The sequence below is a fragment of the Chrysemys picta genome, chromosome 19 (genome assembly GCF_011386835.1).
Source record: "Chrysemys picta bellii isolate R12L10 chromosome 19, ASM1138683v2, whole genome shotgun sequence".
Taxonomy (NCBI): Eukaryota; Metazoa; Chordata; order Testudines; family Emydidae; genus Chrysemys; species Chrysemys picta.
This window is the reverse complement of record NC_088809.1, coordinates 21,177,434-21,196,974: the sequence shown is the minus strand read 5'-3', so window position 1 is coordinate 21,196,974 and position 19,541 is coordinate 21,177,434. Positions and strand designations below refer to the sequence as shown.

Here is a 19,541-nt window from a genome sequence, read left to right as displayed (position 1 = left end):
GACACAGAGAAGGGGAGTTACTCACCCAAGGTCTCAGAGTAGTTCAGTAGCAGAGCTGAGATGGGATGCCAGGTGTCCTGATTCCCATCCAGTGCCTTATCTTCTGGCCCATGCTGTCTGAGCCAGGGTAGGGGCAGGGCCGGCTTTGGCTGTTTTGCTGCCCCAGGCAAAAAAGCCTCCCACCTCCCCCCTCTGCGGGGAGCGTGGCAGGGGAGGATGCCGAGCCCGGCTGCGAGCCCGCTCTCCCCGACCGGCCGGAGCACCGGGGGGAGGGCAGCGAGCCCACCGCGACTCCGCTGGTGGCCGGAGCACCGGGAGGAGGGCGGAGAGCCTGGCCGGGGCTCCGCTCTCCCCAGCGGCCAGAGCGCCAGGAGGAGGGCGGAGAGCCCTGCCGGGGCTCCGCTCTCCCCAGCGGCCAGAGCGCCAGGAGGAGGGCGGAGAGCCCTGCCGGGGCTCCGCTCTCCCCAACCGGCCGGAGCGCCGGAAGGAGGGCGGAGAGTCCGGCCGGGGCTCCACTCTCCCCAGCGGCCAGAGAGCTGGGGGAGGGCGGAGAGCCCGGCTGGGCTCCGCTCTCCCCAGCGGCCAGAGCGCCAGGAGGTGGGCGGAGAGCCCGGCTGGGGCTCCGCTCTCCCTGGCAGCCGGAGCACCGCGGGGAGGGCGGCGAGCCCAGTCACGGCCCCGCTCTTGGGCCGGAGCGCCGTGCCGCCCCCCTCAGGTGCTGCCCCAAGCACATGCTTGGTGGGCTGGTGCCTGGAGCCAGCCCCGGGTAGGGGGTGGGGTACCGGTTTCTGACTCCAAAGATGTCCCAGGATGCTTGGGGAAACCCCACCGATCCCGGGGGTCCGCCGAGGGCTAGCTCGTTTTTTAGAAGAGTTGGCCCTTCTGTGCTAATCCCGCTCTCCCCTCCACCCCCGCCAGCAGGGCTGCTGCTACCCCAGTGCCTGGCGCTCTGCCTGGGTGGTGATGGGTGGCTGAGGGCGGCCTGTGGTCCGTGTGTCCCAGCCCGGCTGCCTGTGCGTGAGCTGGGCAGGGGAGGAAGGAGAGAGGCCCCTGGAGAAAGCTGGCAGTGGCAAGGGGAGGGCCGGAGCAGCTGCCATCCAGCACAGGGGCAGAGAGGCACCTGGAGCAGAGCCATGGAGGGACGTGGGCAGTAATACGCAGGGTGCACGTTAGGCCAGACTCTACACAGCTCAGTCAGACAGGGATGGAGCCCTAGTCCCTTGGCGGACACTGACCTGCGGGGTGACCATAGGCAGGTCACGGCCCTGCTCTGTGCCTCGGTTTCCCCATCTGTAAAACAGGGCTAATGACACTGACCTCGTTAGTAAAGCGCTTTGAGATCTGCGGCTGAAGAGCTGTGTCAGAACTGGGTGCTGTTATTAGATCCCATTCCCGTCCCTAAGGCAGGACTAGAAACCAGGAATCCCGATTCCCAGCACCCCGACCTAACCATTAGACAACACTTCCTCCGAGAAGCGGGAATTGAACCCAGGAATCCTGCCCAGCAGCCCATACCTCATTTTCTGCTCTCGGCTACACTGCGCTGCCTGGGCTAACAGCGCAGGATCCAGCCATCCCCCCCAGCTCTGTGCACCCAGACTTTCCACGGTGCCAGCGCCGTTATGCCGGGTGAGCCGTCCCTCCTGGTACAGCCGGCTCCTGGCCGCTAGTACCCGCTGTAAAATGTACGCTCCAGGGGAGGCCTTGGTGTTGCCCTGTCGTGTTGCATGCCAAAGAAACCCAGCCCTGCTCACTTCCCTTCCTTCCTTCGCTCCCACGTTAAGGATCACCTGCCTGGCTTCTGCGCTAGTCCCTGTGAGGCACCCGCCCAGTGAATTGCCTCTCGTGTTCCACTCTCTCTCTCTGCGGGCGTGGGGGGCTGGTGGGGGCACGCCGCCGGCATTTGGGCTTTTGGCACTAGGCCCATGAGCCCAGTTTGCCTGAGAATATCAGGATGTTAATGGTTACCCTCAGCTGAGTAACCGGCTCGGCCTGCGTCCGAGTTGGGTACTGTCGGATCCTGCCCCCGGCACGCCAGCCTTTGAAACCCATCCCCCCCAGCAAATGGATTCGTCTGGCAGGAGACCCCTACATGACAAGGGGGCATACAGCGGCTTTCCGGCACCGGGCGAGGAGATTTCCCCCCAGAAGGGCTCTGCCATGGGAGCATGGGCAGGTCAGCGTTCAGAATGGGCATGGGGGCATGCTGGTGGGCTGTGGGGAGGGCCTAGCCGGTACCGCCCGGTAGAACCCCCCTGCCCTATGGCTTTGTCCCCGGTACGGCCCGGTAGAACCCCACTGCCCTATGGCTTTGTCCCCGGTACGGCCCGGTAGAACCCCACTGCCCTATGGCTTTGTCCCCGGTACGGCCCGGTAGAACCCTCCTGTCCTATGGCTTTGTCCCCGGTACGGCCCGGTAGAACCCCACTGCCCTATGGCTCAGCGTCCCTGTTACGGCCCGGTAGAACCCTCCTGTCCTATGGCTTTGTCCCCGGTACGGCCCGGTAGAACCCCACTGCCCTATGGCTTTGTCCCCGGTACGGCCCGGTAGAACCCCCCTGCTCTATGGCTCAGCGCCCCCGGTATGGCCCAGTAGAACCCTCCTGTCCTATGGCTTTGTCCCCGGTACGGCCCGGTAGAACCCCACTGCCCTATGGCTCAGTGTCCCCGGTACCACCCGGTAGAACCCCCCTGCCCTATGGCTCAGTGTCCCTGGTACCACCCGGTAGAACCCCCTGCCCTATGGCTCAGTGTCCCCGGTACGGCCCGGTAGAACCCCCCTGCCCTATGGCTCAGCGTCCCCGGTACCACCCGGTAGAACCCCCTGCCCTATGGCTCAGTGTCCCCGGTACGGCCTGGTAGAACCCCCTGCCCTATGGCTCAGTGTCCCCGGTACGGCCCGGTAGAACCCCCCTGCCCTATGGCTCAGTGTCCCCGGTACCGCCCGGTAGAACCCCCCTGCCCTATGGCTCAGTGTCCCTGGTACCACCCGGTAGAACCCCCTGCCCTATGGCTCAGTGTCCCTGGTACCACCCGGTAGAACCCCCCTGCCCTATGGCTCAGTGTCCCCGGTACGGCCCGGTAGAACCCCCTGCCCTATGGCTTTGTCCCCGGTACCGCCCGGTAGAACCCCCTGCCCTATGGCTCAGTGTCAGTGGAAGAACTGTCTGGAAACTGGATTTTCCGTTCAGTGGGATATTCTGTAATTTTGAAAAGTTTGAAAATTTCCCATGAAACAATTTAAAAAAAATTGTTTTGGGTCAATCAAGATATTTTGTTTAGATAAAATGTGAAATGTTTCATTCTGATTTGGGCATTTAAGAATGTATGTGTAGCTCTCTATATATCTGAAACTAGAAGTCACCTCAAAATGAAAATCAGAAACATTCCATTCCAAATAAGTCCAAACAGAATGATTCCGCCTTATCAAAATGCTCTTTTCCCTGAAATGAAAATTCATCAGAACTGCCACGTTTCTGCAAAACATTTTGCATGTGACAAATGTGCATATTCCGACAATTTTATTTTATTTTATTTTGGTAAAGAAATAACCTCTGGCAGAAAGCAAACCTGGAACATTTCCGCCTCAAAGATGAATGAATGCGTCTATTATTTATCAGCATGCAAGACACAGCCTTTGAATGGAAACTGTGGCCAACTTCTTGAGTGCAACGGCTGCTGTAATGTGGGTTCACGTTGAGCCGAATTCTGCTATCGGCTACATCAGTGTGTGCAGAGCATAGAAATGTGGTACTGTCCCTTTAAATAGTTTGTGAGTCCTCGGTCGGCGCTCACCGTGTTCTGTGTTTTGTAGACCGTATCCCACTGGTACCAGGAGCCACATGGGTTCATAGAAATGTTTTCATGGGTTCTTTTTTGAAATCATTTGAGTCCAAACATTCCCCTGCTGCATTTGCAACCAGAATAGTGCAGCACTGTGTGAGAGTTGGAGGGTGAATGTGACTGGAGACTGACTGTAGGGAAATTAAGCCCTTGCGTTCATCATCTGGTAGTGCAGTTGAGGAAAAAAGTAAATGATCAGGTTAGAAACAGGCAGAAGGGCTGCGTGTTCGCTTAAAGTGCTTTCGGATCTAGCAGTCTCTGGTGTTCCTGGGAAAGGGAATGTGCTTCTAAAGAAAACCTCATTCTGAAACCGACCGTATCTTGTCATGTATTTATTCCACACGCGGGTTCCCCCATGGAGATGTTTGTTGGTGTGGTTTTCCGCATGCCGATCAGACTGTACCTGCCTCCCCGGCCCTGTGCTGGGGTCTCTCGCACAGAGCGGCACCACCGCACACCAAGAGCGGAGTTTCTTTAAAACTCCCAAATCCACTGCCCCTGCAATTATTCCAGCCTGAGCCAAGGGCCACTGAACGGCGCTTCCAGCCCCCACTCCCTCTGCCACCGCTGTCAGTTCCAGGCTCCCTGGGTGGGTCACACCTCCGTCGGGACAGGGGTGGCTGCGTGGAGATGGTCCAGATGTCTGTGTCATCACCCCGGGAACTTCATGAATCACTGGGACTCCCCGCACAGACTGTACAGGGCCTGAAGCCAGGTGCCGGCGGTGTCAGGGTGTGGCCCCCTACTGGCCACAGACAGACCTTGCAGGCGATGGGATCTCCCATGAGATGGGAATGGATAGGTCAGATCTGACCCGTTATTAGCTCCCAGAATACGTTGGGCAGACTCCAGATGCAGCGGGAGAGGCCGTGCCTGCCCCGGGGAGCTGGTGGCTGTGAAGGACAGAACGCAGACGGGGCATGGAACGTACAAGGGACGAGACCAGCCCTAGCGGGGCAGATTATTGGCATTCATTTGTAGAAAGGCAGCCCCGAGAGGTCCCGCCCTAGATCTAAGCCCGTGAAGTCAGGGGCGGTCCCAGGCAGAAGGGAAGGATCGTCCCCCCTGCTTTCCTGGGAAGGGCGGGGAGTTGAGGCACGGAGAGACTAAATGACTCACAGTCACACGGGGTGCGGAGCTGGGAGTTGGCCCCCGATCTCCTGAGTTCCGCTGCTTGACCACGCTTCCTCCCCAGCGCCTGTTTCCCGGGGCACCTCTCCACGGTCTCGTTTTCCCAGGCCCACGTTCCTACCACGCCCCTTTGCAGACGGCGCCGGGGTCTCAGCCTCCGGAGGCCGGTCCAGCTACTGGACTGCATGTTAATTTCATCCTGTGTCCTCCTGGCAGCCTGTGATGGGCTGGGCTTGGGCTGGGCTTGTGGTGCGTGCCAGCCCCCTCTGGTTGCGGGGTCTCTGAAGCTCACAGGCACTGGCGGCTGTTGCAGTGAATCGGGGCCCTCCAGAGCTGAGAGCAGAAGTTGCTGCTGGCTGTCCCAGACTCACCTCCTCTGTGGATGGGGACAAGGGGGCCTTGGCCACCCGCCCCAGGGGGTCCCGCAAACCGAACGCTTGCAGTGTGCAGGGGAATGGGGCTGAGGGCTGGACCCACTGAGGCGTCCGGCGTGGGGAAATCTCCAGGAGACCAGTCTGCAAAACGGCCGCAAGAGAGAAAACATCAACTTCCTTCGGCCGCCCTTCCTCCCCAGGCCTGTTCTGCTGGGCGCGGGCGAGGGGGCTAGTGCTGTCCCGCACTGACTGGGGAACCAGGAGGGGCTGCTACAGCTGGATCGCAGCATTTGTGTGAGCTAACGCAGCGAGCAGCAAGGTGACATCTAGTGAGCGCGGCCTGGGGAGGGGGCAGAAGGGACACACCGGCGCAGCAAAGGGGACGAGCTCAGTGGCTCCCGGCAGGTCTAGGCACTGCCGGCTGGAGGAATCGGTGTCGTGGGAGAGTCTGTACCGGAGCAGGCCTGGGATGGACTCTCCTTCCCCCGGGGAAGGCTCAGGAAGTGGTGAGCAGAGGGGAGGTGTTCTCCCCTGCTGGGAGGGGGTCAGCTCAGGGTTGGTGAGCATGGGGGGGACTATATTCCCTCGCTGTTGGGGGAACCCTTCTGGGCCAGGATTGGGCCGCACTGGGGGAGCAGCGTGTGGTCCTCCCTGTGCGAGTGACACACGCCGCTGTTGGAAAACTTCAGTATTACACAAATCGGGGCGGCTGGGGCAGAGAGCGGGGGGACCCGAGACAGGTACAATAGCCCTGGTGCCGTTGCCCTGCGGCGTGTGGAGTCCGAGCATGCACGGCCCAGCCGGGTGGCTAGCCGAGGTCAGACGGGGACGCCCCGTGGTGAACAGATACAGGTTGGCATCCCATCCTCCTCCTGGCGAGGCCGGTAACAGGGGAACTCACGGAGTCAGCTGTAGCAGCCGGATTTAAGCTGACCTCCAAAAATTGGGCACCGGATCTTGTTTGGTTCTTTCTGGAGAATACAGGAGGCTTGAAAGGGTTAAACCAAACAGGTTTCTTTTTCCTGCTTGATTGTCTCCGTTGGAAATGTCAGGGCTTCTCTGCCCTGGAGTGGGTAGGGCGAGTGCTGGGCTAGTGAAGGGGCCGAGTGTCAGGAGAGCGGGAGCCGTTGGGAGGAGAAGGGCTTTTACTCAGTGTGTTTGACTTCAGTGCCTAAGAAACACTCCGGAGAAAGGACGTCTGCATTGAAACTCAGCTCCCCTTCCCCCGCCATGCGTGGGCGACTGCACCCAATGCCCGGCTCTGAGATCTCCCAGGGGAGGCGCGGGTCCTGTCGCCTGATATCTCGCAGGCTTCTAAAACCAGGGAAACACTTTAAATCGTGACTGTCTGGCCTACTGGAGAAGCCCAGGTCACCGCCCCACTTATGATCTCGCTTCTGCCAGGGACCTTTAAGGGAGGGATTTTCACAGCCCGTGTGGAGCCATGGGGGCTATGCCAGGGCTGGTCAGGCCATAAGCCGATGGCCCCGAGGCTCAGAACCCCTCGCGGCCCCAAAGTGGCACTTCCTGCTGGGTAAGTCGGGGACACAGCTGCTGGCCTTTCTGTGCGTCGCACCACAGCGCCCGTGACACTGGGCAGCAGGGCAGTGGCAATGGGCTGGCGGAGTGAGACAGGGGTCCGTGCCCAGCCCAGCTCGGGACTGGTTTTGCTCTTTGCTCCCCGATACAGGCAGCTCTCCCGGCCAGCGGTGCCTGTGACGTTTCGGGGCGGCGTCTGGCAGCCGCCGTCTTTGCTTTCCCTGATGTGCTGGGTGAGCCGGCAGAGGTCAGCAGCCTCCCCCCTGCAACGAGAGTGCCACATTGGCATGGAGTGGCACGGTGCCACTCACACGCGTGGCCCTTCTGGCATGTTGAGGTCCCGGTGGAGGAAGGCGGTAGGTGGTGAGGAGGTTACACTGTCTGGGCGGCACCCAAAATAGAGGGCCGTGTATGGGTTCATAGAATCATAGAATATCAGGGTTGGAAGGAACCTCAGGAGGTCTAGTCCAACCCCCTTCTTTTTTGTGTTTAAGATCAGCAAGGATTTCACTGTTTAGCCAAGCTGGTCGCCTGCCATATTTACTATTCTTTCTACACATCGGGATGGTTTGTTCCTGCAACCGCAATAAGGATTCTTTAAAATACAGCCAGCTCTCCTGGACTCCTTTCCCCCTCATGTTATTCTCCGAGGGGATCCTGCCCATCAGTTCCCTGAGGGAGTCAAAGTCTGCTTTTCTGAAGTCCAGGGTCCGTATTCTGCTGCTCTCCTTTCTTCCTTGTGTCAGGATCCTGAACTCGACCATCTCATGGTCACTGCCTCCCAGGTTCCCATCCACTTTTGCTTCCCCTACTAGTTCTTCCCTGTTTGTGAGTAGCAGGTCAAGAAAAGCTCTGCCCCTAGTTGGTTCCTCCAGCACTTGCACCAGGAAATTGTCCCCTACACTTTCCAAAAACTTCCTGGATTGTCTGTGCAGATTTGTAGCAATACTGCAGTGGCCTTCCAGGAAAACAGCATCCAGGGATGGGACAATGTTAATCCCACGCTCTGTCCTGCTGTGGGATGATTTAGTTGGGAATTGGTCCTGCTTTGAGCAGGGGGTTGGACTAGATACCTCCTGAGGTCCCTTCCAACCCTGATAGTCTATGATTCCCCCTCCCAACACACTGCCCCCTGCTGGACACTGCAGCTACTGCCCAGTGCTGCTGCAAACCAGTGTCACCACCTCCCAACACACTGCCCCTGGCTGGACACTGCTGGGTGATGGAGAGGCTGGTAAATACCAGGAGTGTTCTTCTACCTCTGTTTTGCTTTGGGGCAGGGGCCGTATTGTCCCATGGGTTTGTGCAGCTCTAGCCCACCTGAGTGGGGCCTTTGACCACTCCCACAGTGATTCTAGCTACCCCTACAGAGCCCCTATGGGGAGCAAGGGAGAGGGAGCCGGATTCGGCTCCTGGTGCATCATTACAGGGATTGTTTTGGTCACGGGGGGAATCTGCAACAGTGGGGCTGCCCAGGTGTCCCTGCGGGCATCGCTTGGCCCTCAGAGCCGTTCGAACTGATGGTGAAGGGGAGAGGACCCAGCTTGGATTTGGGGGATGGCTCGTCAGCTGTTCTAGCTGGGTACTGATGTCTGGGCATGGGCACTCCATTTCCATGGCCCATTCAGCCCTTGGGCTCCCTGCTGAAACTGTCCTGACCGCCCCTCTCCACCGTGGTATCCCAGCACCCCTATGGTGCGGACGGCCCAGGCTGGCTCTGCAGAGCCCCGGGAAGCCATGCCGCCCCCAGGGCACGTTGTTAAAGAGAGCAGTGACCAATGTAATAGGATTATATTGCAGTCTCTGTACTGACCACAGCCATCACTCCCAAGTTTCCCAATGCCAGCGGGCATGGGTCTCGAGGCCTCCTGCCCAGACAAAGGCACCGCAACTGCGGGAGCTGACGGAGAATCTCCATTAGCTGTGAGCAGTAGAGGGTCTTTGACACACAATAGTTATGCAATTCTGATTCCATCCAGGAGGGGGAGTAGTGCACATGCACACAGGCATACACATACACACACAGGCGCATGTGGGTACATGCACACACATGGGCGCACACACATGCAGGCACCAGTGGGCACAGGCACCCTCAGACACAGGGGTGGGCACACCTGGGCACCTGCGCTCTCAGGCAGACCGGTGGGCACACAGTCATACCCAGGCTAGTTCATTGCTGCACCTTCTGAGAATCCCAGGACTCCTAGCCCAGCCCCTGTGTCTCATGGCTGGCTGGGGCTAATGCTACCCTACCGCAAACAATAATAACAGAAAAGTCTGGTGGCTCAGTTCCCCGGGGAGAGGGGTCCCTTCCACCAGGCACAAACTGGTTCTCTTGTATCATTCGGTCTCCCCTGATCCCTTGATGCTATCTGCCTCCGCCCCTGCATCCTGGCGCTCCGCAGGGGAAATGCCGGAGGTGCTCTGACAAATGCAGCCAGGCGGCCCCCTCCCCAGGGAGAGCGAGAAGAGGCTTGATTGCTGTTGGGAATTAACCCGGGTCCCGCGTTTTCTTGGGCATGATAGATGGTGTGTTGCAGTCAGCGTAAGTGCAGTTCACGCAGCCCACCTGCGCTGACGTCTGGCGTCAACCCCTGATTGCACGGAGGGGGGCTGTAATTAAAGTCACGGCTCGTGGCGCTGGGAGAGGGGAACGCACTGACACTGGCATGGGGCCAGCACAAGCCAGGAGGGGCGGGTTCGAGGCCTGGCTTGGCTAGTGGCCTGCTGGGTGAATGTAGGCAAATCACTTCCGCACCATTGTGTGCCTCAGTTTCCCCATCTGTAAAATGGGGGTAATGACACCGACCTTGTTTGTAAAGTGCTTGGAGAGCCAAGCATGGAGAATACTCATGAAGTGCCTGGTGCTGTGTCTAGTCTGAGAACCTGAGGGTCTGTCTGTATCCAGCAGCCTCAGTATAAAATCCCCTTTCTACTGGTCCCCTCTCTGCCACAAGGGACGCCTACGATCGTCAGACGCCCTTTGGAAGCTCTAGTCCACAGTCTCCCCAGGCAGGGCTGTTCAAAGGAGCCCAGGAGATCTAGGCACCGCAATGGTTGTTGGGCAGTTCCTTTACAAACCCCCAGCTGGCCCCTCGTGACAGACACTTCCGTCTGTGCCATCAATCCCTAGAGACCGTCTCCGTTCTGGGAAAGGCAGGGAACAGCTGACGGAAGGAATAAATCTGCATGCAGTTAAGAGTCTGATGAGGGCGACTAATTATTAACAATGACGCCCTTGTATAGAATCACGGGCATTAATAATGGGGAGGGCTCTGGGTCTGTCACGGAGGTTGTGGAAGTCACGGATTCCGTGACTTTCCGCCACCTCCGTGGCTTCTGCAGCGGCAAGTGTGGCTAACCCCAGGGCTGCCCAAGCCGCTGGCTCCGGGACCGGCCATTGCTGGAGCGGCTCTGCAGCCAGCCGCACCGGCTGCTTCTCCGGCAGCTGGGGCCGCTGGCCCCGGCCCCCACCCCACCCCATCCCATCCCATCCCACATTGCTATTCAGCCCAATTGTAGCAGTATCGCCCACAAGCAGCCAACTCGGGGAGAGGAGGGGGGGGAAGATAATTGCGATGCTGCACCAGTTTAGGACAGGAAGTGAAGCAGGGCACAGAAGCACTGAGAACCAGGCGGAAACTGAGGGCAACAGAATATAACGACCCACCAGTGGGATTGGATCAAGGCAGGTGGCTACACCAGATGCTGTTCTGGAGGAGTGGGAGCCTTAAGATTCTAGCTTTTGCCTCTATCCTGGCCTAAAATGCCGACGGGGTCTAAATTAGCTACAGTCTTTCTCCTAGGGCGGCGTGTCGTGAGGTGTTAAACAGCTGATGTGTTCCACCCCAGAGCTAGCTGAACCATCTCGATCTCGCTGTCTAACCTGGGAGGCTCTTGGGTCGGAAATATGAGTTGCTTCCTGCATGGCTGATGCTCCGTGTAACTGGCAGGTCGCCCGGCTCTGGTTCAGGGGGTTTGGTATTTCAGACCCTGAGCCCCACAGCCCCCAGTTCAATGTGGGGTTTGGGTCTTTTGCACTCTCAACCTTTAGGGCCCCCAGAATTCAGCTCTGATTTGGGAGGGGGAGAGTCACCCACAGAATTTCCACAATCCTGCTGTGATTTGGGGGTTCAGTGTTTTAGTCCCCGAACGCGCTAGGGCCCGGCAGTCTGGCTCCCTGCCTCGGCCCCTCCTCCCCCTGGATGTCGGTCACGCCCGAGTGGCTTTCTAGGTGAGCCTGTTTGCTGGGAAGATAAATGAAGCAGCGTCCGGCCCTGCGGCGTGCTTGAAGCTGCCTGTGCTAATTGCTGGCGACGAGCCGCTGATTTATGGCTCCGGCCTCCCGGAGAAGTTTGGCTCCCGCTCTGTCTCGCTCGCTCTCGGAAGCGTGAGCCGCGCGACGGGGCCGGGGAGGCGGCCGGGCGGAGACGCGGGGCGGAAGGGCCCGGGCGGGCAGACGATGAGAGCAGGGAGAGACGGAGAGACCCTCCCTGATTTCGCCAGGCCACCCGGGCCGCTTAGAGTCACCCCAGTTAGCTCGTCGGCGGGGAACACGACCCCATGAGCGGAGACAGCCGGCAGCCCCTAATGAGTGCTTGCGACCGGCCTCTGGGGTGAGGTCCTTGGAGCTTAGCCCCTGGCAGTGCCCAGCTCCTGGCCACATGGGGGGCTGGGGCTGCCTGCTCAGGGCAGCCCCATGGCTGCTTTGGTCCCTGGGTGGTGGCAGCTCCGGGGGAGACCATGCACCTGTACATACGATGCATTACTGGCCGAAAAAGCAGAGAGAGGAAGGAAAGAGGCTTCCGCCAAGGAGGGGCCGGAATCCAGACCTCTGTTCATTTGTTCATGGCGCCTACAAATCAGAAAGGAAGTGTGGGATCCCCTGAGCCGCCCTGCCCTGCGCCGGGGACACGCTACCGCTCTGCAGACCAGCGAGCGAATTGACCCCAGGGCTGGGTCCGGGTCTTGGGCAGCCCAGCGGGCACCTGTCCTATGCTGCCTGGCAAAGTGCACAGAGACGGCACCCCTGGTCCCCACCTTCCCCGTGGCTGGGGGGGTCAGGACTCTCTGGAGCTATCTGCAGATCCCGCCCCCCATCTATTTAGGGCCCCATCCCCGCGGTATCTGAGCAGGGCATGCTCAGTTCGCTGCTCCTCCTGTCCAGGGTGTATATATGGGGGCGTGGGGTGGGGGAGGAGAGGGGCGCGGGCATCCGGCGCGCTCTCGGCAGAGGCGTGAGGGCAGAGCCGGGCAGCCGCCGGCGTTGGCACGAGCCGGGTCTGGGAACATCTGCGTGTGCTGAGCGGCGGAGCGGGGCCGGCGATGAGACGCGGCGATAGCCCGCTCTGCAGCAGGCAGATAGCGAGAGCGTAATGAGCTCGGTCTTGTTCAGATGGAGCCGCAGCAGCCGTCTGCCCTGATTACACAGTGAAGCGGAGAGGCTGGAAGAATTTCATTAGGCTCCGGCTCCCTTGCCAGGCAGGGGCTCCCCGCCTGCCCCCACCCCTCCTTGCAGGGGTTCTTGGCTCTGTGGCTGGAGAGTAGCTTAGCACAGCCTGCCCTGGGCCCAGCGTCTGGATTCAGGAGGCCGGCCCGAGGGGTAAGCGCCGGTGGGATGGCGGGAGGGGCCGGGGATGGCAGGGAAGAGAGGCTGCCACTGGGGGCGCCGGCGAGGCCCTCTCAGCTGCTCCCCCTTTCCCCTCTCACCCAGCGCTGCCCCTCGATTGCAATGGGCCAGCACTCAGGGCTGGGGCGACCCGGGCTCTGCTGTGAGTCCCTAGCGAGTCCCGCAGGCCCCGCTCCTCAAGGGAATCTCAGTGCCTAACTCCCATGGACCGACGCTCTCGGGGCCCAGCTCCCCCTCGGTGCACTGGGGGCGCTATTTCTTCCCTTCCTTCGCTCTTGGCTATTTAGAGCCGGGTGGGCAAACTTTTTGGCCCGAGGGCCACATCAGGGTTCTGAAACTGTATGGAGGGCCGGGTAGGGAAGGCTGTGGCGCCTCCAACAGCCTGGCCCCCACTCCCTAGCTGCCCCCTCCCACTTCCCGCCCCCTGCCCCCCTCAAAACCCCTGACCCATCTGCCCCCCCCCGCTCCTTGTCCCCTGACCACCTCCTCCCGGGACCCCCTGGCCAACTGCCCCCTCCTGGGACCCCATCCCCTATCCAACCCCCGCTGCTCCCTGTCCCCTGACTGCCCCAACCCCTATCCAGACTCCTGCCCCCTGACAGGCCCCCCGGGACTCCAACGCCTGTGCAACCCCCCTGTTCCCTGTCCCCTGACTGCCCCGACCCCTATCCAGGCTCCCGCCCCCTGACAGGCCCCCCGGGACTCCAACGCCTATCCAACCCCCCCCCGTTCCCCGTCCCCTGACCGCCCCGTCCGGAAAATCCGCCCCATCCAACCGCCCCCTACTCCCTGGCTCCTGACTGCCCCCCGGAACCTCCTGCCCTTTATGCAACCACCCCCACCCCCGCGGCCCCTGACTGCCCCGACCCCTATCCAGACTCCCACCCCCTAACAGGCCCCCCGGGACTCCAATGCCTATCCAACCCCCCCGTTCCCCGTCCGCTGACTGCCCCGTCCGGAAACTCCACCCCATCCAACCGCCCCCTACTCCCTGGCTCCTGACTGCCCCCCGGGACCCCCTGCCCCTTATCCAACCCCCCCGCTCCTTGCCCCCTTACCGTGCCGCTCAGAGCACCAGAACCGGCAGCCGTGCCGCCCAGCCAGAGCCAGCCATGCCGCCGCGCAGTCTAGAGCACCGGGGCGGGACAGGCCAGCAGCTCTCGTAGGAGCTCGCAGCCCCCCCGCCCAGAGCACTGGCGGCGCGGTGAGCTGAGGCTGCGGGTGAGGAGGGACAGCAGGGGAGGGGTCACCTCTGATTTAGATGGTAAACGCTTCCGGGACGGGACGGTCTCTCGCCAGGTATATGTACAGTGGCTGGCACCAGGGGGCCCTGATCTCAGGCACAGTCCCTAGGTGCAGTAACCCCCTGGAGGGCCCGGCATCACCGGACCGTTCATTATCTATAAATGGGCCCGGAGGAGCGCAGGGTAGTCAGGTCAGCTAGCCTCCTCGACAGACTGGCTTGAATTCGGCTCTGCGTTCTCCAGCAGGGAGTGCAGTCTCCCGGGCAGCGGCTCGGTGACGATGAAGACGACGTGGCAAAGTGGTAGAAGACTCGGGCTGGGGGGCTGCCAACCCTGTCTCTATCCATATGAATTCAGTGGGTGCTGTCCGGCACAGAGAGACCTGTCCGAGCCCCCCCAGCGCCATAGCGTCTCGCTGTGACACCGCCCGCCCCCGCAACAATAATACACTCGTGCGTTCCTGTCGAAGGCAGCATGTCTAGTGGTTAGAGCAGGAGCGGGCTGGGATTCAGGACACCTCTTCCTGGATTTGCCGCTTGGGCGAGTCACTTTGCCGCCTGTCAAACGGGAGAACCGACCGGGACTTGCGAACGTGCTGTCGACCGGCCAGAAGCCCTCAGACGGACACGCGCAATGTTGGGATGGGATTTAAAGCGCCACTTGCATCCAGGAGAGCTGCCCCCTGGTGCCTTAGCAGGCACCAAGCGTGATGCTGGAATGAGGTCAGCACCGAACATCCTGCTAATGATGCGTGTGGGGCGTATGGGTGTGTCAGAGCAGCGCTAAACGCCGTCACGACTATCTGGAGGGGCCAGGTCCCCAGGCTCTGTTGACTTCAAGGGATCTACATCGATTTACACCAGCTGGGCTCTGGCCCTCGGTCCCTGCGTTTGAGTGACTCAGAACTTTCCCAGTGTTTCCATTCGCTTTGTCTCGGTTCCAGAGCGGATTGGTTCTTCTTCCTTTTTTGCCAAGCGGGAAGAAAATCCACGTCTCCGCTTTGGAGTTGGACAAGCGCCGGGGGGAAGAAAACAGCCGCGACATTTTCTGCTTGAAAAACAAACCCAAAGCTTCTGTTGTTCTGACGCTTGCGGGTTACCAGGGGCCGTGTTTGAAAACTTCAAGCTCGGAGGGTGTTTCATCCGGCAGGAGGGACGTGTCCGCTGCCTTGTGTGAAGGCGGCGGGGTTTGAAGTCACAAAGCGAGGAGCCGTTGTCGGTCGTGCCCCAAACGTGCTCCGTGTGCCGCTTGGCGTGCTGATGGAAAGGACGGGTCTGCTCGGAAATTGACCGGGCAAAAATAGCAAAAATTCACCTTCCTACTCAGCACATCTGGTCAGTCACAGCAGCTGACTGGAGTGATTAAAACAAGTGTTTACTGTTTGGAATCCCATTAGCCCGGCCCAGCCGCGAGAGAGGGAGCCGGATTCTCCCCCCATTAGCCCTGCCCAGCCGGCCCAGCGACGGGAGAGAGAACGATTCTATCCTTTGCTGTGGACCCTTGGCAGGGCTGTAACCTTCCAGCCGTAGAAGAAATGGGCCTGAAAGGCAGAGAATAGCCAGAGCGCTGCGCCCTCCCCTCACTCCCCAGCCCACCCCTACAGCAGGGCTGGGAACTGGCCCTACGCTAGCTCCAAAGGGCCAGGGGAGACCTCTGCCCAAGGGGATTCTCCGCAAGCAGACTCATCCCCCATTAAAGCCCCTCTGCACTGCCAGAGCAACACACAGGGACCTGAGTGCCACTGAGAACCAGCCCTCGGAGCCCAGGCAGGTCTCAGCATAGACCATCGTTTTGGTTGTAGGCTGAGCTGGATGGACTGGGGTTGACGGGGGGGTGGGGGGCGCTGGCAGCCAGATGGGCCCGGCTTTCTTGGTGCCATACAGCAAATTTGCTTTCAACTACCTGAAGGGGGTTCCAAAGAGGATGGAGCAGGGACTTGGAGACGGGCTGGGAAAAATGGGCAGAGGCCTTGCACCACATGGCTCCTGGGTGCAGATGCGTGGCAGGAAAGGAGAAGGCAGGTGCCCCGTAAACCCGCAGTGCCACTGCTAAGGAGAGGACTGGGTCCCGCTGGCTCACTCATGCCCTGTCCTGGGCCCCGCTCTGGGGATGTGCACACCCCTGCTGGAATCCAGCCACCTGCCGACTGGGATCCCACTAGGGTGACTGGCTCTGGGGTCCCTGCGAGCAGGCCAGGCCCGGCGTCCCTGTGTCAGAACAGGTGGGCCCATTTCAGCCACTTGAAAGGGGGCAGGGGAGTGGCTGGGGCCGGGGCCGGGGCCGGTGCTACCATTTAGGCCAACTGGGCGGTTGCCTAGGGCGCCAAGATTTGGGGGCGCCCCCAATTTTTTATTTTATAATTTATTTTTTTTACAGCGGCCACTGCGCTGGGAGGGAGAGGGAGTCTGAGCCACCGGCAGGCAGCCCAGGGGTTCCCCGGGTCAGAGCTGCCGCACGGATCCCCGGGCTGGTGGGTGGGGAGCTGCCGCGGGGGGGTGCCTCAGGGTGGGGGGAGCTGCCGCACGGCTCCCCGGGCTGCCGCGGGGCGGTGGGGGGCGCCTCAGGGTGGAGGGGGGGCGGGGAGCTGCCGCAGGGCGGGGGGGAGGCGCAAGGTGGAAGTTTCGCACCCTAGGCGAAACTTCCTTGCACTGGCCCTGGCTGGGGCAGGCTGGAGGCACCAGGGAGGAGTGGGGCTAGCACCGGTGGTGGGGCCCTGGAGTAAGGGGCCAGGTGCTCAGGAAGGTAGCGTGGGGGCCGATGCTCCAGAAGGGGAGCAGAGCTGACTGGGAGGGGGGGCTGTGAAACCCTTGGACAAAGGGTGCTCTTCTGTTTGCTTGCGTTAGCTCGGGAAACCTTCCGAAAGGAGCCTGGGGGGGGCAGCGTGTGCTTGGCAACCTGTGCCCATGACCCCTAGGTGGGAGCTGCGGTCACCCCGGGAGCAGGGCGTTGCTGGCCTGGTGGGGACAGGCGGGAGGAGGAGGAGGGAGCTGGCCCCGCCTAATCTGTGGTCCCCGGAAGCCGGGGCTGAACGACTGAGGGCCCTCCCGTTTGCGTCACTGAATCTCCCCGGCTCTCTTTGCAGGCGCCGGACGGTCCCCTGAAATCCGAGCCACGCCCCAGCTTGGACAGCGGTGTCCCATCTCCCTGCTTCCCTTCCCTGACGTGTCAATCAGCTCCCGCGGCCTGGCCCAAAGCCACAGCCTTTGAAACAGCTGCCCCGCCGCTCCCCAGAGGTGGCTGCAGTTCAGTGGCGGGGGAAGGGATCCCAGCAGGCGTGCATTTTGGGTCAGGTGCACGGACTCATCCTGGCGACGGGTGGCACTGGATTTGGGGCGCTTTGCCGTACCCGCAACATCCCCCCCGGGGACACTGACTGCAGCGGATTCAGCCACCGCGCTGCCCTCTCGGGTGCCCGGGTTGGCACACGATTGCTGGCGCTCCTGCGGGTTAATTGCACGCCCGTTTGCACACTCGGCCCCACGGTTTGCACTGGAGAGTGGCGCTTTGTGTGTGGAAAACCAGGGCTGTGAGAACAGTACTCGCACCTGTTGCTTTGCTAAGCCTCTGACTGCCAGAAGCCGGGACTGGATGATGGAGAATTGCCCTGTTCGGTTCATTCCCTCTGAAGCACCTGGCACCGGCTTGAGGTTGTATGGAGACCCAGTATGGCTGTTCCTACGCTCCCAGTCTTGACCATTAACCCCACACAGATACATTTGGCCGGCACTAGCAATGCAAACGTCCCCCCCTCTTCCCTGCTCCCCCCCGACATCTAGGCTGGGTCTACAATAGATTTGAATTCCCATCATCTCTCCCACAGCTCAGCTCTGCCACTGGTAGGAACACAAGGATCCCTCGTGTAGATCAGCTGACCCCATGCCACCAAGCCCCCCTCCCTCCCGCCGCCAGGGCAGGTCGAAATGACAGCCCTATTCCTGGATATTGTTTGTATTGCCGTAGTGCCTGGAGGAGATCACACCGGTCCAGAGAGTTGCATAGAGACCTGATGTACATACACAAATGAAAGCGTTTCAGTCCTCAGAGTGTACCCGGGAGCCCCCAAGGCCCATGAAATGGGGAAGGGTTTGATTAGGTGAGACATGCCCAGCTGATCACAGCAGGCCAACCAGCTGCAGGGGAAGGCGAACCCCCCCCCAAGGTCCCTGCTGCTCTGAGCTGGGGGGAAATTCCTTCCCGGCCCTCAGTCTGGTGATCAGTTAGTATGCGAGCGAGGTCCACCAGCCAGGCAGTTCAAAGAGGATTGTCTGTGCCAGCTCCGGGCACCAGCCCGCCCTGCCCGGTGTCCCGTCTCCGGCTGTGGCAAGCTCTGATACGTGCCAGGAAGGAGCTAACCCCCCCACCACAGACGGGGAGCTCAGAGCCAGCCCCTGCCCCCAAGAGATTGCCGTGGTCTTGGCATTTCAGCCAGTTCAGACAACGGCTGGGGTGTGACGCCGTTCAGGGGGAGCAAAGGGAAATGAATCGGTGACGCTGAACATTCAGGGGCCAGAGAAAGGGCTTATCAGAGACTCCTGGGCCTTGTAATAGCTTGCTAGCCAGCCACTATAGAATCCAGCATGGGGGTGAAAATGCTGGTGATTGCGGGGGGCCTGTAGACTGGCCTTTGGGCCTCATTCTCCGTTGCGCCGTTCCTGCGCTCGCAGCAAGGACAGAGAGGGTACAGAGTATGGTGGTTTTAAATCCCTGAATCCTGGAGACGTGCAGGGCTGGCCTGGCCCCTGGCATAAATCAGTGCAGCCTCAGGGCTGCTCCTCATGGCCCCCTATAGGTCCTGGGGAAGAGCACAACCCTAGTGCCCCGCAATCCGAACACCCCCCACCGATTTATCCCCATGCCGGGAGTGGGGTTATAGGCCAGCGACACGCTGGCCCACTTCAAGGCCTCTTTACGGGGCATAAACGCACCAGAACACAGCAGAGAGCCAGGCCCTGTTTCCCACCATTGCTACCGTTGCGTCAGCCCCCCCTGTCGGAGAGATGGGGGGACTCTGCTGAGCCCAGAAAGCCTTAGAGACCCAGGGCTGTACACGGACCCACAGATGGAGACTGAATATTTCAGCGTCTTCGATTGTCGGGTCCTTCTTCCTGCAGTGGGGACAGGACCGATCGGCTGCTTTGGAAGTGAATCGCTCCAGATTCCCAGCGGGCGTCAGTTGGCATCGCTCCATCGAAGCAACAGACCTTGGCCGATGTGCACCAGCCAGGCCCCCCGCCTGGTGCATTTCAAGAGGCTGCATGCACCAGGGCTGTCTGGCTCACAGCGGGGCGAACCATCGGGGTGCAGACCGCCGTGCTGGAGATGAGAGGGGGGGTGGCGAGAGCTGAGGAACGCAGCCTGCCGCGTTGACCCGGAGTACGAGAGAAATGAACATCGGGGAGGTGGGGATAGAGGGAAGGAAGGACGCGCCCGGGGTAATCCACCTGCGGGATTCCCAGCTGCAGCAGGTCAAGGAGGCAAACACTAGGCCAGCCTGCATGATTTGATGGCCAATCATAACACTGTCGGCAGCGCTGTTGTAGCCGTGAGCGAGACGAGGTGAAGGAGACAAGCTTTCCCGCGCCACAGAGCTCTTCTTCAGGGCAGACAGAGCTGTGGCGCTCGCCAGCTTGTCTTTGGCACCGGTAGGAACACTGGCAATTATGCACCAGGCTGAGATGCGCCCAGAGGGACCAGCACCTGCCTTCGGCGCCAGCTATGCCCATGGGATTGGATGTTGCCAAGAGCTCTGCACAGCGGTGAACGTTGCCCTAGGAGAGGGGT

General features: G+C 60.7%; 1 protein-coding gene across 1 annotated transcript in view; it reads left to right on the top strand.

Moving 5' to 3' along the window:
• Positions 1-19,541, top strand: part of TMEM132E (transmembrane protein 132E) — a 227,061-nt gene that overhangs the window by 161,845 nt on the left and 45,675 nt on the right. The window lies entirely within an intron of this gene.